This window comes from Grammomys surdaster, unplaced genomic scaffold (genome assembly GCF_004785775.1).
Source record: "Grammomys surdaster isolate TR1022 unplaced genomic scaffold, NIH_TR_1.0 126271, whole genome shotgun sequence".
Classification (NCBI taxonomy): domain Eukaryota; kingdom Metazoa; phylum Chordata; class Mammalia; order Rodentia; family Muridae; genus Grammomys; species Grammomys surdaster.
Window position 1 is genome coordinate 3,315,402 of NW_021621071.1, and position 24,288 is coordinate 3,339,689.

Below are 24,288 nucleotides of genomic sequence, written 5' to 3' on the forward strand. Positions count from 1 at the left end.
ATCTATTCAGGAGGTGAAAATGTGGGGGCAAATCATAGAAAGTTTAGTTTAGACTGTCAAAAAATTAAATTGCATAATAACAGGCAGAACAAGGTAAATACTATCCTTTGCAATAATCACTGATATAATATTTGAATTCATAATGGAACAAGGTGATATAAAATTGTGAATCTCTTGGTTAGCTCTCCTAATGTCCTATTGAATGTACATATGCATGACAATGTATGTACTGGCTTTTAGCACAATGTACTTGCTAGATGAGCACACACCCTAGTGCCATTAAAACCCAGGAGGGATCACAGCCCATGACATGACTTTCACAAAGAACTCGGGGAAACTGATCTCATTACTTTCTTTCCAGGCAATGTATGGGACATTCAGAGAGAGGATTGTAGCTGTGCAGAGCTGTCTTGCAATGGACAATATAGGACAGTCAATGTAGATATTCAAAACAATAATCAAGAGACTTTGCTGAATACATATGAACTATTCACCTCCTATAGCCAGGCAGGACCTAAGTGGAGCGATATAGACACCAAACCATCTATAAAACTCTTGACTCAGAATTGTTCCTGTCTAAAATGGTAGGATAAAAATGTAGCAGGATCTGAAGGAATGGTGACCAGTGACTGACCCAACTTGGGATCAATGCCATGGCCGGGCAACAATTCTTCACACTATTACTGATTCTTGCCGAGAGGAGCATAGCATAGCATGGCTTTCCTCTGAGAGGCTCTACAAGCAACTGACAGATAGATGCAGATACTCACAGTCAAGCATTGGACTAAGCTCAGAGAACACTATGGAAGAGTTAGGGGAAGGATCGAAAGAACTGAAGGTGTTGGCATTCCCATAAGAAGACCAACAGTGTCAACTAATCTAGATGCCTGGGAGTTCTCAGTGACTGAGCCACCAACCAGTTTACACAGGCTGAACCAAAGCCCCAGGCACATAGGTAGCAGAAGGCTGCCTTGTCTCTCACCTCAGTGATAGTGGATGTGGATAATCCTATAGAGACTTAATATCCTGGGGTGGGAGAATATGGGTTGGGAGGTACCTTCTCAGAGGCAAAGTGGAGTGGGATGGGGGGTAAGAACTCTTTGATAGAGGACCTGGATGGGGGCAACATTTGGGAAGTAAAGAAATCAAATAATAAAAAGAAAGATTTCTTTGAAAGACTGAAGCATGGTTCAAATACATACTGGAATGAATGTAAATAAGCTCCTAAGAAGTAGAATGGAAGGAATTTTGCATATAAGAGATACATGTAACAGTATATTGACATCATTTTTAGATAGGTGTCAAAATGAGAGAAAATGTGGATGATGTAGGGATTTAATATCCCCCTTATTTCCCATTTGATCAAAGAGATTATTACAATAGGCATCAAAACATATGTTTTTCTAAGAATGAGATGTGATTAAGAGTTGGCAGTGTTTTAAACAAAGAGAGGAAACTCTATGAAAAATTAGCATATGCAGCAAACTATATACTGACATGCAGAAAAATACTTAAGCTTAGCATCAAGTAACTAATAAATTATCCCTCTAATAATGTGTGAAAGGAAGGTGTGGAATTCCTAGTTCACAACAGAAGTAGCATAACAGCACAGGGTATGAAAACCAAGAAAAGAGAAAACCAAGAGAGTCTATCTTCTTTGCACAAGACATTTTAGACACACAGTGATTTCATTAATCTTCTACAAAATTATTATGCATAAACACTCAGAATTTACTAAGATATACAAAAGTATTTAATTATAAACATGAAAATAGCAACTATTATGCACTTTTATGGTAATATGAAGAACAATGCCATTTATTTGGGATTTGCAAACAAATCAAAATGATAACAAATCATTGTTTTAAACTTAGGTAATCTTTCTAATTGTTCAATAGCTTTGAATCCCAATTTTATGAACTATGGAATTGCCATTTTGCTGACATTTTCACAAAGACACTCAAATCAATATGAACAAGAATTGTTTCACCTTGGATCTTTAATATGCACAAAGCATGATAACATTTGAAGTAGATAGAATTATATTTTTTTGCCAGTCTCTCAGAGATAAGTCTTTCTGTATTGGTCTTCAAGTTTCTGAGGACAAGCAGGAACCTATACACATTGCTTAATCCTTTTCACATGGTAACTACAGATGACTAGAGTTTCTCTAAATATAATCATAACCATTTTGACCCATCTCCATATGGTTTGTCTAGATGTTCAGTTTTTATCTCTAGGTTCCATATCTGTATCTGTGCTGAAATTTTACAGATACTAGTCTTGCAATTATTCCTTGAATAATATAGAAAGTAACAACTTAGACAGAAAACATACGGTGTTACATATTATAAAAATCTGGAGATGTTAGTTTATGGCTTTGAGAGAAAAACTTGAATTCCTGACCCGACCCGCGGGTCCAGTTATTCGTGGGGGCCTAGGGGGACCTCACCTGTAAAGGAACATGGGCGAGAGAAAGGACGAGACCAAACAAATGGAGACTTGTCAAGGTCTGCTTTAATGCAGAAACAGCTTACAAGATATACTCTAGGCAAGGGAGGAAGGGGAACAAGGAACAGGGTGGGGACTCTATCAGCCTAGATAAGGTCGGCCATCCAGCGCATTCTGCGGTTTTTCTGGAATGTCCCTGGGCAACGGTTCTTTTCAAACAGGAAATTCTTTCTTAGCTGAAGGTCAGGTTCTCATAAAAGCAATTCATTACAAGCAACTTTTGTTAGCTGGGATGGTGGTCCAGGGCCCCAACAAATTCCATGTATAATTTAATTTTGTACTTCACCTAAACATAAAACAATATGATTCCTGTAGTGTGTCAAATGTACCCTGGCCCTTTCCTTCTCTTCTCTGCTTTCCCTTGCCCTTCCCAGTTAAAGCTCCCACCCTGCACTGATTTTCTTTTGTTTTTGTTTGTTTGTTCATTCGATTTACTATCCATCTTTTTTTAGAGTTCCTTCATCTACCTTCATCTGTGGTCCCTTTCTGCTTTCTTGATTTCTGTGATTACTTCCGGTTATGTACTCACACATAAAGTTGAGAGCAAGGATTCCCAAATAAGAAAGACTATGGCCTTTCTCTTTCTGGATCTGAGTTACCTCTCTCAGTGTATTATATTCCTGCTCCATTCATTTACCTTCAACATTCATGATTTCATTTTAAGTATATGAAAGTACGTGCATAATTTATATGTAAACACTTTGTCATGTTGCCTAAGGGACATGATCTCTCGAAAATTTGAATCTGTTTGGTTTCAGGAGCCTAACTTCCACAGATACTTAGAAACTTGAAGAATGTACAGGAAATCTTCTTCCATTAGCTCCTCTATCACTTGTGCCTAGTTGCTTCTGTTCTGGGTTGTTGATGGAAAAGATGATATTGCCCTTCACTGGGCAACGTGCCACTTCTGTATATATCTGTGATCTCAACAATAATAAGAGAACCACATTTCACATGAAATGATCCTCCAACATTTCAAGCAGAGTCCTCCTACAGAACTCAGCTCTCTCTATTTTATGATGGATTGGACGATCAGTAAATTAACACCTTTGCATTTTTAAGAATATAGCAATCTGGAATAGAGAAGACAACTTTCAGAAGTAAAGAAAGGAAGCAAGCATAAGATTTCTAGCATAGAAGAATTTCTCACCAACATGCTAGACATAAATAGGATAACATAGCTAGTAAGCATAAAACAAAGTGAACGGTAATGTGACCCAATTTTATAAGATAACATATTTCATAAATTGCATGCATATAGCACTCATACATACACACACACAAGAGGGTTGATTGCATTTTCATCCATTTAATGATCTACCAATGTGTCTCTCATGAGCCAACAAAATTTCCTTCAAATATGCTACCCTGGTAGCTTTAAAAAAATTCTACGTAAAAGCAATAATAGTTAATATTACAGTGACGTTTTGCAAGTTACAACTGCAAAAGAAATAGAGACCTTTTAAGCACATACTTACCGTGTTTTCAGTCGAGAACGTCAAGAAAAGACTATTAACATAAAATGGATTTTTTTTTTGCCTTAAAAATGCCTATAACAATTCATAGTACTGGTGACAATTTAAGTAAGGAATTTTGATTTATATATTTAGGAAGATTCAGTGTGACGAGAAAATTCATGAATTCTGAAAATATTTGCAGAGCAGCACCCACCAAGATCTAGTCTACCAGGTTATAGTCAAAGTAGAAGAGGGTTGACCAAGATAACTTAATAACAGGAACAAAGAATGACTTGGGATAAATCTGGAATAAAATGGACTTACATTCATGTATTTTTGATACTAAAAAAGGAATAGATATAATTTTTCAATTAACCATAGTTGTCTTCATGCATCTGGATTCCCTTAAAGTATATTAAATAAAGTCAGAGTGGTAAGTAATTTTAGAATAATTAAAAAGCCCACGCCAATAAAAGAAAATATATAAAAGAAAATGTGTTTCTGAAAGGTGTCTTAGGATTTGAATTGCTGGGAAGAGACACCATGACCGAGGTAACTCTTATAAAGGACAACATTTAATTGAGGTTGGCTTACGGGTTCTGAGGTTCAGTTCATTGTGGTGGGAGGCATGGCAGTGTCCTAGTAGGAATGGCACATGGGGAGCTGAGAGTTCTGTATCTTATTCCAAAGTCAAACAGGAGAAGACCTACTCTTCTACACTGGGCACAGATTCATAGACCACCCCAACATCTAGACATTTTCTCTAACAAGGCTAGACGTCATAACAGTACCACTTCCTATGAGTCAAACATATTCAAACCACCACAAAGCACAAGTTCAACTAGCTCAGGGACACTTAGGATAGGCATTTAGCTATCTACTGATTTGTGTATACCCTAGAACATCAGAAAGATCAAATATTAATTTTGATTATTTTATGCTTTTCTGTTGAATCTGGAATAAGATGCAGAACTCTCAGCTCCTCTAATGCCACGCCTAGCAGAACACTGTCATGCTTCCCACAACAATATACTGAACCTCAGACTGCTAGCTTATGCCCTTTTATAGGTGAGTCGGGTCCATTAATATTGAGAGATATTAACAAAGACAGATGACTGTTAGTTCCTCTTACATTTGATTTTGTAGGTGGCATTATGTGCATGTGATTCTCTCCTTTTTGGCTTTGCTGTGAGATTTAATATCTTGTTTTTGTCTTTGGTGTAGGTACCCTTCTTGTGTTGAAATTTTTCTTCTGGAATCCTCTGTGGGGTTGGATTTATTGATAGATATTTTTGGAATTTAGTTTTGTCCTGGAATATTTTGGTTTCTCCATCTATGTTGATTGATGGTTTCCTGGATAAAATAGCCTGGGCTGGCACTTGTGTTTTTTTTACAGTCTGCATGACCTCTGACCAGTCTCTTCTGGCTTTTAGTGTCTCTGTTGAGAAGTCTGATGTAATTCTGATAGATCTGCTTTTATGTGTTACTTGCCCCTTTTCCTTTTCAGCTTTCAATACTTTTTCTTTTTTCTATGCACTTATTGATTTGATTATTATGTGACTAAATGTGTTATGTATTTCTAAAATTCTGATAAAATAAACTAAATACAGTTAAAAATAAAAATAAATGAAAATACAGGCATCTGAGGAATAATAATAAAATAAGCTAAAATAAAAACAAATATCTTGGAATAAGACAAAAGAAACAGAAGAAAAAGTGCCTAAGGAAAGTATGAGAATCACATATAGAAACAGAGACACACACATTCACACACACAGGAATCACATAAAAACACAAAACTGGATATATATATGTGTGTGTGTGTGTGTGTGTGTGTATCTCACATAGACAGCTTGGAAATATATAAAATCACATATGTAGTATTATATATATACAAAATACACACATTATATATATACAATATACACACATGTATAGTCATCCTCAGCCATAGAGCCTTACTGTCAGCCTGTGCAAGAAAACAATAGTCTCCGTAACAGCATGTGTTGTCTGGAATTTTCCATGGTTTCTCCCTTTTCAAGATAAAAAAAAATACTATGCAACTTGCTTCAGATATGCAGAGAGTTCCAGGATTCCAGCTTCCACGAATGTTTAGCTATTGTGGCATGGGATTTTAGCAGTGTATCTGCTTTTGAATAGTCCCTGGTCCAATAAATAATCCCTCACCGATCCTGTGTGTAACTGCTATAGACTCATGGTTTACCAAGTTGGACTTTGTGGTACCATTACTTTTGTCTCTTGTTGCTTCTCCATCTGAGGTGAAGAGGATTTTTTCAAATCTCCACAGGAATATGTCTCACATTCACAACCCCCCACCCACCTAACACACACAAAAACACTACATTTAAGTTATATAAAAAACTAAAGTAATGTTAGTTAAACTACTGAACTCTATAAAACTACCATTTATTTTAAAAAAACAGAATTAAATCAAATGAAAACTCAATGAAATATATTTGAGAGGGATTTTTAGAATTATGGCAAATGACAGAAAATGTTGTCTAAAGCCTAGTTAGCCTCAGTTAACCTTTATAATGAGGTCCCTGGAAGATCCATTAATAACAAAGCTGGAGCATAGGAAACAGTGCTTCCTACGAGGCCAAAATGCCTGTGGCTGGTTTTAAATTTTGTTTTCACATTCCCAGGAGTAATCCATTGCAGATTTGAGCCTTGTTTTTCTCTCTCTAACTTTATGACCATGTAGCCTCTATTTGTGCCAGAGGCTCAGCTAAAAACCAAATCCTACCATCAAATATTTTTCTATCTTATCTCCTACATTACTCTCAAATTGAATAAGCATAAGGGTCATCCAGACACACATTAGAATTCAGCATGTATTGTTTGGTTTGAGCAGCAGATAATGTAAATTATCAGTCATCACCCAAGGAAACTGTTGCTATGTGTGAGCCATGAGGTCAGCAACACTATCAAAGGGTCTTAGGTGATCAATTCAACATCTATTAGAAGTTCAGAATTTAGCTAAACCAATTCTCTTTGGCTCTAATATGCTAGTTATTCATTGTAAACACTAAAACCTATGACTATCACTAGGGTTTTTGTTTTTTTTTAATAGTGCTGAGTAAAACCGATGACTTCACTAGGAAGCTATAACCAGTTGTTTCTTAACACTAAGAACCTTTAAAAGACAATGTGGCTGAGAGCTGTGACTGACAGCATTTCAGTCAAAGAGTCAAATGTGGGACTTTATATTCTTAGGAGAATTGAATCTTATTCTCTTTGGTGATTTTATTTTGGAACAAAAAAACAACAAAAAATTTCTTCGAAGAAATTTCTCTTTGATGTTATTGAATATGATTGAGTTCGCAATCTCTTATTCTGTAATTTTAATAAAGTTCCTCATGAGTCCTGAATAACTGAAACATAACAGTCTAAAAGAAAGGCAGAAAAGTTGAGTTTTCTTTCTGCTATAAGAAGACATGTACGCACTCAACTTTCAGCTTTGGCTTTGGGAACAGATATTGCTGGTTTTAAAACACAAGTTAGCTTTTCAAGACAACCACATCCATCACACTTAGGAATGAAAGACCAAAGGGATGCACAGGAGCTCAATTCTGTTGGAACTCCTCAAACAAATCTTCTGTGGACAGCACATTCTTGAAATCTGTAGGTCCCCATCTTTTAACAGTCATCAGGGAGCTCTGGACTCTGGCACTTCACAGCTAATGGAAAGCAGCGACATTTGTCATCATGGTGACATTTCCTTATGTGAGGAACAAAGACAGCAAATCCAAGCCTCTATTTGAAGTTAACAAGCACAGGTAAGATTATTAACTAGAACTAAATGCTGCTCTCACAAATGGAATGGTTAATTACATACCAAAATAGCTTATTTTATAACAATATACTGTCAGTACAGTCGACCTGTTTTGCTAAGAGTATTGATCCTTGCACCAACAGATGTCAAATGAGTAACTTAAGTCAGCCTGGAAAGTTGGCATTTCTCTCTTCATGGTAGATCACCGTCCTCTTTTTTTTCCTACCTCAAACTTCAGGTCAGGTTCCCACTCAACTGTGCACATAGGTATGTTAATCACTTAAGAATTATATATATTATCTATCATAAATTTGCCTATTCTCTCACTAAGGATGTAGACAATAATATAAAAGGAATTGAAATATTTTAATATAAAAAGAAAAATCATGTTCAATAGATTGTCAGTTCCCAGATTTTTAAAATTCTGTTCCAGTCTATGAGAGCATCACTTATGATTTTTCAGTCATTGCTTTAGAACTGAGTGCCTACTCTTGGAGATCAAACTGCTTTACCTTTCTGATTTATTCTTACACGGAGTCCTCCTCTTCTCTAATTACCTAAAATGCCAGAAGCAACAGATCTAATCTACAAACTTCTTATGACAAAAGTTTATAATATCCCACACACATTTACACACACACACACACACAGAGGGAGAGAGAGAGAGAGAGAGAGAGGGAGAGAGAGAGAGAGAGAGACAGAGAGAGAGAGACAGAGAGAGAGACAGAGAGAGACAGACAGAGAAGACAGAGACAGACAGAGACAGAGACAGACAGAAACAGAGAGTCAGAAACACAGAGACAGAAACAGAGACCGAGACAGAAATACAGTGACAGAGAGACAGAGACAGAAAGACTAAAAGACACACAGAGAGAAGAATGTTTCTCACTTTCTTAAGATTTCCGTATATATAACTGGAGACATAACACGTCAAGATTACCAGTTACAGAACCTTTATGTGGAAGCAGATTATTTTTCCTGTTTTGGCACGGATGTGCTTACAATAGATTTCTAGTTGTGGCTATTATTTTCTGCTAAAAGATGGGGTCAATCCAAGTCTGTTAGTGTACCTCAAAGCCTAGGCTCTGGCCTAGCTCACTATATAAGCAAATTATCAATGACATAAAAGTAAATAATTAGTAATGATACAAAGTACATTTCTTCATAAAACAAAACCTTTAAAAAATGGATAGCTTTTGGAGGCTGAAGAGATAACTCAGTAGAAAATATTATGGAGAGATTTTGCAGAGAACCTTATTTCATTTCCCAGAATTCACACGGAGAATCATCAATGTCTGTAACTCCAGGATCAGGGACTTTAATTTTTTTCTGTCTTTGAAGGCTTCTAATTTCATATGGTGCACATAAATACATTCAGGTATACACACACTTACACGTTAAAATAAATAAATAAATGAATTTACAAATGAAGATACTTAGGTCCCATTTTCCATCACTTTTAAAACAAGTTAAATAGATTTGATAATTTGTTAAAATTTTACTCCATGAGTTAAATAACATTTTTCCAGATAATGTGACACTCTAGAAACAAAACATTTCTTTAACTGATTACATAAAATATGAATATTCATGAAGCATTTTTGTGTATCTAGAAAATGTTTGGTGCTTAGCAACGGATATGTTACTACTCTTCATGTCCTTCATGATGTAGTGTGATATAGGATTTGCTTTCATTTTATTAATATTTGTAAATTATCATCATGGACATATAGGTTTCTTTGATAGGCCACAGGTAAGAATTCAAGTATGTTAATTTCAGGCTTCATAGAAGTTGCATTTAAGAATAAAAGTAGAAAGATGATTTCCTGAAGAGGTAATAAAAGAAATACAAAAAAAATTAGTATTAGGATGACTTATACCCTTATAATATATGATAATAAAACTTGGTTTACAGTGGATGGACTTAACAAGGATTTAAGACAAGAAGGAAGCATACAGCTTGGGTTGTGTGTGTGTGTGTGTGTGTGTGTGTGTGATGTTATTTTGTTCATTTCCGTTTTTAGAGAAAAGACTAACCTAGAAGTAATACTTTCATTGAATGTGAGGAGAATCATCTCATGGCTGAATTCCCAGGAAATAAATGAGGAACAAGAAAGGACAGTTTCCTTAGGTTTTCTGGAGCTTTCTATGTCTGTTTCTGTCTTTCTCTTTGTGTATCTCCCTATCTCTGTTCTCTCTGTCTCTCTGTCTCTGTCTCTCTCTCTCTCTGCTCTGTCTCCTTGAACAATAAAATCTAATCTCTAAAATGAGGGTTTTAAAATAAACCTTTCTACATTGAGATTGTTAATGTCAGTCATTTTTCCACAATGATTTGAAGTCCAAATGATACACTTAGGAAAGTTCAAACTGATTTGAAAACACTTAAAAGACCACAACACACCGCTTATGTGAATGTTCTCAGGATGTTGAAGTTCTATGGTGACTTCTTTGTTGCTATGATAAAATGCACTGACAGAAGAAGGAAGAGTGATTGTGCTTAATGTCTAAGTGTATAGTTCATTAGACACAAAGGTTCTGCGCTTTCTGTACATCATGCTGGGAAAGTCTTATGGGCAGAGCTTAAGACAGTGGGTCACATTACATCTGTTGTGATGTAACAGAGAATAATGGATACTAGTTCTTGCCTATTTTTTTCTTTCAATGCAGTCTAATATCCAATCCACAGAAAGGAGTCACCCTTTTTTAAAGGTAGAACATCCTTAATACAATCAAGGTAATCTTTCACAGGCAGGACCAATAGCCAATTTAAGAAAATTCCTACAGATGTTCCAAGAGGCTTGTATCCTTGGTCGTTCTAGATCTTGTGATGGTGACAAGCAATATGTTAACGGTTGATCACATTAAGGGTGTCACTGGCATATTGTCCTTCAAAATAAAAAAAAATATGCTTCATTAGCCATGCTATGTCTTGGGAAGACACAACTAAAGAAATTTTGTATGACAAGGAAACAAGAACAAGAACTAAATACAATTTGCTGAGCTACCCATCGCCAGTGAGGAAGCTTAATTTCACAGACCTTCAGCTTCAGCCTCATCAAGAACCACACCTTTCTTTTACTTTTATCTTTTTCTGATAACTTGTTTTACGTAGCACTAAAAAAAAAAATCACTTAGTTTTGTTTGACTTCTTTTGATTTACATGGCTCTAGATTTAAAAATAGAAAAGCAAGAAAAGTCACTGATTGTAAAAGTACAAAAATGGTAAGATGTTAGATTGTGAATATTATATACACTAAGTTTAATCACTTCAACATGTTTATTTTGGAGTATTCTTGACGAACTTTACTGTCCTGAAAATCAGCTGGCATGTTTGAGAACTCATGATGACTAGTACAAAGAGAAGCACAGACATTTTTTTAATTTTGGATAGATTTTAGTAAGTAGTTCATTCTTTTTATGAAATGCATTTAGACATGGTTATCTATTCAAGGGCTTGGTATAAAGAAGTAATATCAAAAGTTCACACCCCAAAAAATCAGACATGAAAACAGTGTCTTTGGAAATAATGAATGGAACTTAAAAAAAATCCGGATATTTCATTTATATTATTGAGACCTCCTAAGTAAAATATAATGCACAAAACCAAATATATCTTTGTAAGAATTATATATATATATATATATATATATATATATATATATATGTATATATATATACATATATATATACATGATATGTATCATATACACATATATATGACATGTATCATATATACATATATATGACATGTATCATATATATATATATATATATTTCAGTTATAAACCCAAGTTTAAAACTTTATTCTTTAAAATATTCTATTTCTCTAAAATAGCTATTCAGATACATAATACATATGCTTTTCATATAAAGAGATAATCATTATCTTATTTTTACATCATTGTGTCACTTAAAATGTTCTTTGAAAAATATTTCTTACTTAATGAAAGAGTCTGTAAGATGATACAAAAATATTCACCTTATTCTGATAATTATTTCAGCCACTAAACAGAGGAAACAAGACACACTGTATTGTTAAAATTAGTTTTAGAATTATTTGACTTTAAATGGTTGTGTCTTTTGCAATAGCATTCAGTTTAATGCTGTTAGTATTTAAACATTAATTTTGATTATATATATGATTCAGAGAAGATATAGGTATAGGTAATATATTTTGACATTGAATGAATTCTTCATGATTTTAAAGATGCAAAGAAAATTTTCTTCTCTGATTATCAATACATTTAAATGTTATTTTACTCAAGGTTAGAGCTTACCTTGGGGCTGAAAAATTAGAAAGAAACAATAAACATGTGACAGAATAAATTACTGGTGGGAATTGGGGATCTGGCAAACTAAACTCCAGTGATCAAAACCAACCTTCTGAAGAGTATTTACCTGAAAGCACAGCAACAAGGAGAAGACAGCCAGGAAAGTAATTTAGGAAAGAACTTTCTAAATAGGGGTTAAAGAATGTTCACAGATCTTTAAAAATATCATTACAGAATTCTGAATTTAAGAATCGGAAACAAGAGTGCTCTTATGACAAGAATATTGAGTACAGATTTCTCAAAACAGAGGGATATTTAGTGGGGAATGTTGGTTAGACAGAATTTATGGGATCTTGCTTGACCAGGAAAGGCTGCAGATTTCATAATAATGGCACAGGAAACCTTTAACAAATTGCATTGTAAGGAACTAGGCAATTCTTTAGAGACTCTGAAAAAAGATCTCTCGAGCTGTTACCAGTAGACTGAGGGGCTTGCTCCAAAGCATTTATTATGTCAAAAGGTTATGTTATTTTCATCTTGAATAAAGATATTAAAAACACTTCTCTCTTATTTCCTGTTTCTGTTTATTTTTTGAGACAGGTTTTATGTTGTTGTTGTTTTTTGTTTTAGTTTTTGTTCTCTCTCTCTCTCTCTCTCTCTCTCTCCCTCTCTCTCTCTCTCTCTCTGTGTGTGTGTGTGTGTGTGTATGTGTGTGTGTATGTGTAGCTTTGACTGTCCTAGAACTCATTCTGTAGACGAGATAGCCTCAAACTCACAGAGATCTACCTGCTAATGCACCCCCTCCCCCCTCTCCTGCTCTATTTTTAAGGACTGACCATAGTGACATGCTGATATGATCCTAGAAGTGAAAAAGAATATAGGAACCCAGGTATGAATTTTAAAAATTTTTCCCTTTTATTGAAAATGAAATCGTTTTATAAATGTGTTCTGCTTATAGTTTCTACACTCTCTAGTTACCCCCCACATCCCCTTCAGTCTGTATCTACTGTGGCAGTCTCTCATTAGAAAAGGCTTCTAAGAGATAAAAACCACATATGACAAAATAAAATATAATAAGATAAAACTTCATTATGTTGAAGTTGGACACAGCAATTCAACAGAAGAAAAAAAGTCCCAAGAGTTTGTACAAAAGGCAGAGGCCTACTCATCCACGTAACCAGTGTGCTCATAAAAACACTAAACTGGGAGATATAACATTCATCCAGAAGACCTAGCATAGACCCATGTAAGCCCTGTGTTTGTCTCTTCAATCTCTGTGAATTCAAAAGGTCCCTGTTTAGTTTATTCAGAGGGTCTTGTTCTCCTTGAGGCCTCCATCGCCTCTGGCTCTTAAACTCTTTGAGCTTGCCTATCTGCTTCTTCTCTGAGGTCTGAAGGAAGAGACTTGATGGACTTTTCCATTAAGATTCTCCATGTCTAGGGATTAGTAAGAGTAAAATCTTTTGTAGGAGTAATTCATCACCTTTACTGGTTGGTGGTATAAATTTTGAGCAGATTATGTTTTGGATACAATGGGAGTTCCAGAAAGACTATAAACTAAAGCAGTGTTTTCCTGAGGAACTGAGCTAAATTCTTCCAGAAAGACATGTACTTACCAAGTCATAGAATTTGGGACTTTGGTAGGATATTTCTACCTGGCAATGTGAAACAATGTGACCTTGAAGAACCTATGGCTGGAGAAGAAAGAAGCTAAATCTAAAAAGATGAAGGAGTAAAGACAGACACTCCTCTCTCTTCCACCCCAATTAACTGCTGCACTATTCTCAGAAGGAATGGGAGGAATACTGAGTATCTGTATAAGCAGTCTTCCCAATGATGTATAATGCAATTGCAAATAGAAAAAAAAACTGGCCTTCATGATTTTGTTTCAAGATTCAATATACCAAAAGTATTCCAGAAAATATCCAAGTGTAGTTTTCACTATTCTCTTGACAGTGGCCTGACTTTGTTAGCTTCTATCATTGCCGATACATCTGTGACTACCGTTATCTTTCTCTTCCTCCCATCCCTGATACATTCATAAGCACCTTTTTCTTTTTTATAATGTTTTTTTCCCACTTGTGTTTCTATGTCCCTTTTCATTGTGCATTTGTTGTAAATATATATTTTACCACAGTCAGTTAAAATAAGTACAGAGAAATATATTAAGTAAATAGATTTATTTTATGTGGCATCTTATGTGTGATTGTGCGTATGCGTACCAATGATGGTATGAAGGGACTGTGAATCTCTCTACACTAGAAAGAAAATGTTTGTCTGTGAAATACATAGGATAATTCTTGCATACCTCAAATGGATTTAAAATGGTAAACTTTCCTCTTTCAAAAGACAGTTCCTGATATCACGAAGCAGTTAACATCTTCTACTTCAAATTTAAAATTCTAACTCTTAATACTCCCAAACTTAGCTAATAATCAGAAACTCACAGGCTTTCAAAAAACAAGCACATAAAACAATTAATTTGTCTCCATCTTAATTAAATGATGAAGCAATTCAACCAACTCAGCTTTTAAATTTAATCATAATTAATCTAAATAGGTACAGAATGCATTATTATAGCAGCTCAATAAGAAGACACTGTGGGCAGCTGGCAGGAAACTTTCAACTCTTTAGGTTGCTTCATTTGTTCACAAAGTAATAACATGGCAGAAAATCATTAAAAAGTATGTGGCTGCTTTTGTTTTCTGTGATGACAGGGCACTTTTCAAATTATTTTTTGAGTGCAGTCTAAGCAATCAAACAAACGCAATTTTCTCTTAAAATTTATTTAACAGAGTTCTTATAACTTTTAGCAAATGTTTGAACACAAAATACTTTTAATTGCCTTATTAACTTAAAATTCTGATGTTTAAAATCTCATTAATGGGTGGCAGCTTAAATGATCTGTAAAGAGTTTTCACAATTACAACTGTATGAGGAAGAATTTAGGGAGACAATCCCCTTCACAGTAGCCACAAATAATACAAAATATCTCAGTGTAACTCTAACCAAGCAAGTGAAAAACCTGAATGACAAGAGTTTCAAGTCCCTGAAGAAAGAAATTGAAGCTATCAGAAGATGGAAAAATCATCCATCCTTATGGGTAGGGAAGATTAACATATGAAAATGGCCATCTTTCCTAAAGCAATCTACACATTCAATGTAATCTGCACCAAAATTCCAACACATTATTTTACAGACCTTGAAAGAGCAATTCTCAACTTCATATTAAAAAGAAAACAAAAAACAAAAACAAAAAACAAAAAACAAACAAACAAACAGAAACAAGGGTGGCTAAAACAATCCTGTACAATAAAATAACTTTTGGTGGTATCATCACACCTGGCTTCAAGCTGTACTACATAACAACAGTAATATAAAGTGTATGGTATTGGTATAGAAACAGACAGGTTGATTAAAGTAATAGAATTAAAGACCAGAAATAATACCACACACCAATGGACACCTTATTTTTGACAAAGAAGCCAAACCCATACACCAGAAAAAAAAGAGAATTTTCAATCAACGGTATTGGTCTTACTAGATGTCTGCATGTAGAAAAATACAGATAGTTTCATATTTATCACCCTGGCTAAAATTCAAGTCTACGTGCATCAAAGATATTAATGCAAAACCAGATAAATTTAATCAAATAGAATAGAAAGGGGGGGATAACTAGGAATTCATTGGTTCAGGAGACAACTTCCTGAACAGAATACTAAATGGCTCAGGTATGAAGATAAGCAATAAATGTGACAGCATGAAACTGAAATGCTTCTGTAAGTAAAAATACACTTTCAATGGTACAAAACAAAAATGTACAGATTGGAAAAAGATCTTCACCAAGGCTACGTCTGGCAGATGCCTAATATCCAAAATATATAAAGAACTCAAGAAGTTAGAAACCAGCAAACCAAATAACCCTATTGAAAATTGGAATATAGAGCTAACCAGAGAATTCTCAACAGAGGGATCTCTAATGACCAAGAAACAGTTAAAAAAAAAATGTTCGATATCCTTAGTCATTGGAGGAATGCAAATCAAAACAAGTCTGAGATTCTACCTTACACTCATCAGAAGAGCTAAGATTAAAAACTCAAATGACAGCACATTCTGGTGGAGGATGTGGAGCAAGGGACGTATGGGCACCTAATTTTTGACACATAAGCCAAATCTATACAATGGCAACTTCTATATTTCTGGTGAGAGTGAAAATTTGTATAACCACCATGGAAATCACTTTGATAGTTTCTCAGAAAGTTGGGAATATTTCTACCTTAAGTCCAACTTATATCACTCCTGGGCATATACTCAAACCATACAGTATGTATACTTGGTCAATTAGGTTAATAGCAACTTTATTCATAACAGCAAGAAACTGGAAACAAACTAGATGTCTCTCAACTAAAAATGGATACAAAGAATGTGGTTCATTTACACACTGGAATGCTATTCACTATTCAGCTATTAAAAACAATGATATTATAAACTTTGCAGGGACGTGGATGGAACTAGAAAACACTATCCTGAATGATGTAACCTAGACTCAAAAGAATATGATGGTATATACTCACTTATAAGTGGATATCAGCCATAAAGTACAAGATAACCATGTTATAACCCGCAGACCCAAAGAAGTCAAATAACAAGGAGGGTTTAAGGGAGAATAACAGAATCCTTTTCACAAGAGAAAATAAAATAAATTGCAGAGTTGGATGGAGGGAGGAAACTTGGAGAGAGAGGGGAGAGAAAGGGGAGTAAATCAGGGATATCAATTATAGGAAGAACACAAGAGATGGAAGAGAAATTGGTGGTGGGTGGGGCATCTCTAGGACATGCCAGAGACCTTGGGAGTGGGCGGCCTCGGGTGGGGTGTTAGTGGGCATGACTCTAGCTGAGATTCTTTTTTTTCTTTTCTTTTCATTTTATTTATTTATTTTTAAATCAAATCTTAATTTTTACTTATTCACTCAGGGGTTATAAACACAAAAAGGCAGGGCGTGGGGAAGGGGATGACACCAGAGCATGGGTGTTCAGGGGGAGTACAGATATCTTTCTGAACAGGGTATCAGCTAGGTGAAGGTTCAGGGGACAGGTCACTATGACTCTGCCTATGATTGATTTGTCCTTATCTAAGTTGGTATTATCCACCAAGGCTACCTATCTACAAGGTCTATGATTACTCAGGCTGATAAATTTCCACAAGCTATTTACAATAGCTTATAGCCATCTGTTTCAGTGTTTTTCCACAGTGACCCAAGATTTTGTGTTAGCAGGCATGTATGACAGACCTATGGCTGAGTTTAGGCCTTCAGTGTATAACCAGGGCTGCCTCTGACATCTCCTCCCTTCTCTAAGTATAGAAGGGCCCTGGTGATTCTAATCTTGCGAAGGCGAGGATAGAGGCCTGACCTCCAGTAATTGAAGGGGACCTTGTAATGGCTCCGGTCTCCTTGTTGTTGTCCAGTGAGGCATGAGGGCTGTACCCATCCTGATGTCTTTTTCCTGGAGAGGGGATACTTTTGACATCAACCCCTATGCAGTCAGGCTTGTCTCTCAGGGAACCCAGAGAGATATTTTTAACGTTTATTTATATTCCCTTGCAGTGCTTAGCCTCTCAGCCTAAGCAAGAATTCAGATCGCCAGTCAGAGGGGGTTCTGGGTGGCCCATCTCTGCTTGGTTTAGGGGCAGAAGTCCCCTCTTTTAGGTTGGGTGGAGATGGGTTTTGGGATAGAGTAACAACCTCATCTTAAATCTCGTGGTCCTCCATAGCTAACTTATGATAATGTATCTGAATAGGTTTTTGTTACCAAATTATCCATCTGTTTTTTCACAAAGTTAGTCAGCCTATTTAAGGCCCAGGGACCAAAAGAATTAAGCAAAAATACCCCAATTAATGGTCCCAAGATGGGAGGAAGTAGGGTTGACAACCATGAAGAGGTTGAAGACCAATTCTTATACCAGCTCTCATCTTTCTCTTTCTCTCTCTGTCTTTTCTCAGGGCCTTCTCTGACTTTTTTCATGCTCTCTTTAACCATCCCTGTCTTGTCTATGTAAAAGCAACATTCTTCTTTAAGAGCTGTACACAGTCAAGAGCTGTACACTGTCTGCTATTGTAAGAGTAAATCAAGTCCAATAAAGTCCTTTGCAATTTTTGGAGGTCTCTTTAGACAGCCAAACAAGGGATTTCTTCAGATTAGTGGTGTCAAACTCTAGCTGTTTGATGTCCTTGTCAATGGTCCATCGAAGGTCTGAGTAGTATAAGTTTGGAGGCCAGCATCTGGATTAGAACTTCTAACAGCAGACATCATGGGTGATTCATTTTTACCTGGAAAGGAAAAAGAAGGGAATTCTCAGGGATAGTTCTCTTCTCTGGATGTTAATTGTTATTCATCTTATAGTTGGGCCTGGCTTTGTGGGGGTATCTATTTATTTCATTAATCTTTTAGGCAGCCATTTAGCTGTGCCTTCTGTGGTATCGAACAGGCATATCAATCCTCAGCCCCTAAGAGAACTGGGTCTAGCTGAGATTCTTAGCACTGGAGAATACGGATTCTGAAGTGCACAATGCCTGTACCCAGGTAATACTTCCAGTGGAGTGATAAGGGACAGCAACTCACCCAGATCTCCTTCCAAAAATGGGGAAATGGCAAACCAATACTGTTCAAATTGATTCCCATCCCATGGGCAAGATCCAGTCCCTGAGACTATTAATGATACACTGTTATGCTTGCAGAGAGGATCCTTGCATAATTGTCCTCTGAGAGGCTCCACCCAGCAACCAATGAGAGAACATAGGCAAACATTAAGTACAGCTTACAGAGTCTTGTGGAAGTATTGGGTGAGGATAGAGGGACCAAGAGGGAATAGGAACTCTATAGGAAGGCCAACAGTGTCAACTAACCAGGACACTTGGGGCCTCCCAGAGACTAAACTACCAATCAAAATGTGAGCATGGGATAGACCTAAGGCCCCTATGACTATGCCATAGATGTACAGTTTGGTCTTTATGTGGGTCTCCCAACAACTGGAACATGGGCTGTCCTTGAATCTGTTGCCTGCCTGTGGATCCTTTTCCCTTACCTGGACTGCCTTGTCAAGCCTCAGAGGAAGGAGGGTGTGCCTGGTCCTGTAGTTACTTGATGTATGGTGTGGGGGACCAAGACAAGGGCCTCCCCCTTGTCAGAGGAAAATGGAAGTGAGGAATTGGAAGAGAAACAGTTTCACAGCTTAATTCTTACATATATCACTGATATAACCATATCACCTTACATAGGTGGTAATATTCTATCATCATAGGCATGTTGCATCTAAAATCATTTGCTGTTTTTCCTAGAGGTTTCTCAGTGCACTGTCATCTATTACTAGCTGTGATGAATCTGTCAGTCTTTGTGTTACCCTTCAACAAAATCATTCAACCCCCTACATTCAAATAAGCACACATTTATCTGGTTAACATATATTGACATAAAGGTGCATAAAGGTTTCTTCTATTTAGGTAATGCAATAATAATTCTGACAAGTGGAAAAAAGGAAATTAACAAAGGAAGTGGAAAAGGAAGAAAGAGGAGGGAGGAGTACAATAAGAATAAGAAAAGAGAGTTCACAAGGAGCCTGTTTAGTGAGTAATTAATTTTTATCTGAGACTTAGAAGGTGACTCAAAAAGAAGTTACAGACAAACGTGGTTATGAGAAGTCTTCTTTGTCTTCATCATTTTGTTAAGATGTACAGTAATATGAATGCAAAATTCTTTGACAATATCTTGTCAACCTATAAGACAAACTTTTAAAAGAATATGAGTTAGAGTATAATAGGAAAAGGTTATGTTTATACATTTGCGCATAATCAACCAGAAGGAAAATTATCCAGACAATGCTATTCTTCCTGATTATGTGTTTGCAAGTGAAAAAGAGAAATTATGTCTAATGAATATCCCAAATTACTACATGTGTTTCTGAAGATATGGATGAGTTAACACTGATATTACTAGAATAGCTTTTTAAATATCTATGTTTGTCTTTTAAATATAAACAAAATACAATTAACTCATGATGGGCCTTTGAATTTACTTTTGTCTTTTAATGAAATGATTTACCACTAGAATAGATTTTAGCAAAACACACACACAAACACATACTCAGAGAGAGAGAGAGAGAGAGAGAGAGAGAGAGAGAGAGAGAGAGAGGAGAAAATGTCCTAAAACAATAATTGAGTGTTTGATAAAATACTTAGTTGTTTTATATAAAATTATAAAATATTATTTACAAAATGCAGGATAAAAATATCACAACTCAAAATTAAACATACCTTTTCTAGATATGGCACCAAAATCTTAGGTTTAAAAGGAAAAGATAGATTGTATCTTATTAATATTAAAATTGTTACCTTTTCCAAGTATCTGGTGAAAATTAAAAGGTAAATATTTCCTTGGCCCTAGAAGAGAATGATTAAAACTTTTATATTCAACATGATAATTGTAGCAGAGTTTTTTTTTTGTTGTTGTTTTTTTTCTTTTAAAAAAAAGCAAATGATAAACTAGAAAAATTGGCTAAAACCATGAGTACATTAAAAGTGTGGCTTGTATTTCCTTCTATATGTTCAGTGAAATGGATGTTGTATTTCTTCCTATAAATAAATGGCATTTTCTGACATGATCACTACTTATTTAAATTTGATTGATGTGACCTATTCTCTTGCCAATCATAAACTTCCTTGCATTGGTAAAAGGAGTACCGCCGGGTCCTGATGACAACTATTTAGATTTTCATCTGTACTCATTTTTAACCAAGGGTTTATTTAAGAATGTCTTTGTTTGACTGAGTATAACAGAATAAAAAATGGATTCCTAGCTGATTTTGGTAGTATATGTCACTAAACTCAGCACTTACAAGGCTGGGGCTGGAGAAATACCATGTTTGCAAAATCACAATACAGTAATATCGGTCTAGTTTAAGATATATATCTGAGGGATGTGTGCATCTCTCTCTCTCTCTCTCTCTCTCTCTCTCTCTCTCTCTCTCTCTCTGTGTGTGTGTGTGTGTGTATGTGTGTGTATGTGTGTGTCTATGGGATAGTGACAGACAATAAGATATATAACTATACCTATGTACCTATAGATTATAGATAGATACATAGATGGAGAGATCCATGATAGATAATAATGACAGTTATATAAACAGGCAGACAGACAGATGCATGCATACATACATGCATAAACATGCATACATACATACAACATACATACATATTTCATAGATACATAGATATAGAGAGTACCTATCACAAGGGACCTAATTGACTGGTTTTAAGCACTCTGAAGAAATAGATTGAAAGATACACACTATGACAACATTAAGTTTAAATGAGTGACCAGAAAGCTTACTGTCCCCAAAGGAACATGTCTTCTTTAGTTGGGGAACTGAGACTTCTGAAACTGAACTAAAAGTCTAATGGTGCAGCTGCCTTAATTAAAATGCAAATTTAATTCTCCACTTCCCAGCACCACTTTAGATAGAATCAGTGCTTTGGTTGGGAACTCAAAAGATCTTGAAAACTGATATATGGGGCATACTGGCAATTTCATAGAGCTAAGAAGCAAGAGCACTTATTTCCTGCAGATTACACTTCACAAGTAGAAATAGCCTAGTGTTCTATTTACAGAGGTAAGTTTCCCTCATTTGAGGAAGTGTCTAGGAATGTAACTGATTTCTCATAGGTTCTTTCTTTGTTACTATCTCCCCCCCTTCCTTTAGGCCTGTGCCAGATTCACATCCCAGCAGGCGCCAGAAGGAAGCTCCAAAACCAAAGGCATTAGGAAATACGGTTACTCAAGAAAATACTTGTCTATTGTACAATTTTAGCTTCAGAAGACCTGGGTAAGGCACAAATACACTTTTGAGAATTAACATGCTATTAAATTAAGTAATAAGACTGAAGAGCATTTATTGTCTTGCAGAACAGTTTTGTGGTCTTTTAGAAACCTGCATTCAAAGTTGTAGATGCTCTATCTTTTATTAGATTCTGCTCACTTAGCCTTTATCTATGTCTGTAAGAATTCTGAAAGACAATCTCTTCACACAATAGAAGGAACATAAATTTATGAAAAGGATTTGAATCTTTAGTGATTATGTTAGAACACCATACTGGAGGTCAAGAATCACTCTGGAAACATAATTCTTCCAGATGTCTGGTTTACTAATTCTTCACTGGAGAAGTGTATGTGACATCTCCCATAACATGGGATAATCATTGGCTTTATCCGTTCAGTAAGCTACGTGGCTTAGGAATATTAAGTTCTGAATGCTGAAAGTATGAGATGAGGGCAGTGTGATCACATCGTGAACATTTTCTCAGGAGCAGACTCTCATTTGCTCACTCAGTGAATGAATAGTGAGCAGTTGAAATCATCACACTTCCTTACAAGGACCTTAACCTGCTCACGATGGTCCTAACATCATGTCCTCACTGCTACTCACTCAGTCTGTTTCCTAACTATATAATGCAGAGAATTTTGGTTTCAACATTTGAATTTGGAGACACAGATATTCACTACATAATGATATGTAGTAAGATACATACAAATACCCCTATAGTCACACAATCTTTATTAGAATGAGAAATTTAAGAATTTAATTTTTATTTAGCTCATTGCTTATGCATATTGTTATTGACTAGTTCAACCTTTTCTCCATCACCTCTTGTGCTTCTATTTAATATAGTATGTGTGGATAATTCAGACTTTGTACATCCGTATGTAAATTATAAAATATCTAGGAAGGAATCCATCATAGTTAATACAACAAATGAATGTTAGACAAATGTCACTTTTTTTTTACTTCATTTGGGACAGAAATTAAATAACTTTAACCATATTATATTTGATAGAGATGACAATGGTCAGTTAACCAGAAACAGAACCAAGCTTTATACTGGGACAATTTAGCTATGCCAGAAAGAGAAATGTTTAAATATTTTCTTTACTTGAGGATGATATATCTCCTATTACTTCATAATGTATAATCCCATATGACTGTGATTCACTAGCAATGGTTTTACCCAAAAAAAGCCAATGCAGGATTCGAGCTACCGTCCACTTACAATTTTGATGTTCAACGTACAGGAGCAAAATCATACTTTCAGTAGTCTTAGTTTCTAGCATAACTTGTACTTAAGCATTTCTGAGTTTTGACCAACTATGTGCTCTGGTGCTCCTCACCAGTAGGACTCAAGTAGTTGGACTTTGTATAAGTTTCTTTTTGCTCCTGGAAGATTGATTCACCTTCTATTCATTCTAGTAGATTGCAGTTTGACCAAGAGCTTGGCATATTCAGTCTCCCTTGTCCAAGACTGAATGAGCTTTCCATAGTATATTTCTGAATACCTCCTTAACAAATGTCAGAATTGATTAAAGCCTGATTCTTTTATACGTGTATATGTAGTTCCTATTAAAAAAAAAATACTGAAGCATACTCATGAAAAAAATGAATGGACAGAAAGACTGTAAGGCTGTAGAAGGGCATCCTGAGTTGACACGGGCCTGCAACCCCAAGACTGTAGGTGTTTGGCCACATCCCCAGAACCCAGGTCCCTGACACGTGGTCTCATCTCTATTTAACCTGTACCATAAGTCACGTTAGACACAGTTAGATGGCGTGACTAACAGGCCTCTGCCTCGAGATTTACATATTAGTAAATTATCTAAAGGCTGGGGGATATAGCTAATTAAGTTTTCCCCTCCCTAGCCCCTCCTCTTTCCCACTCCCCATATAAGAGGGCTCCTCTTGGCATTTGGTGGGGGTGCATTCACATCCAGATTCAACCAACATCATGGAAAATAAGACTTTCATCTTGGATTCCACGTGTCTTCTGTGTTTGGGACTTTCTCGTGTATGTGGGAAAACTCAGCTGCAGGAAAAGTGCTGCGGTCTGCTCTGTGTCCCCGTGCCTCTGCTCCTGGGACTCTGCCGCCGCAGCAGTCCAAGCTTGGCCCGAGCTGCCACCCGCGCACGAGTTCTTTCCCTTCAAAAAACCAAATACTGATAGTGATTCATAATGAAAAAATGTATACAAGATTGGTATTAATATTCCACTGTTCTCCATTAGTTGTGGTAATTGGAATATTCTGGGCCCAGAGAATGGCAGTCTTAGGAGGAGTGCTCTCTTTAGTGTAGGTGTGGCCTTGTTGGAGGAAGTGTGTGTCACTGTGGGCATGGGCTTTGATATCTTCCTACTAGCTTCCTTGCATATATATA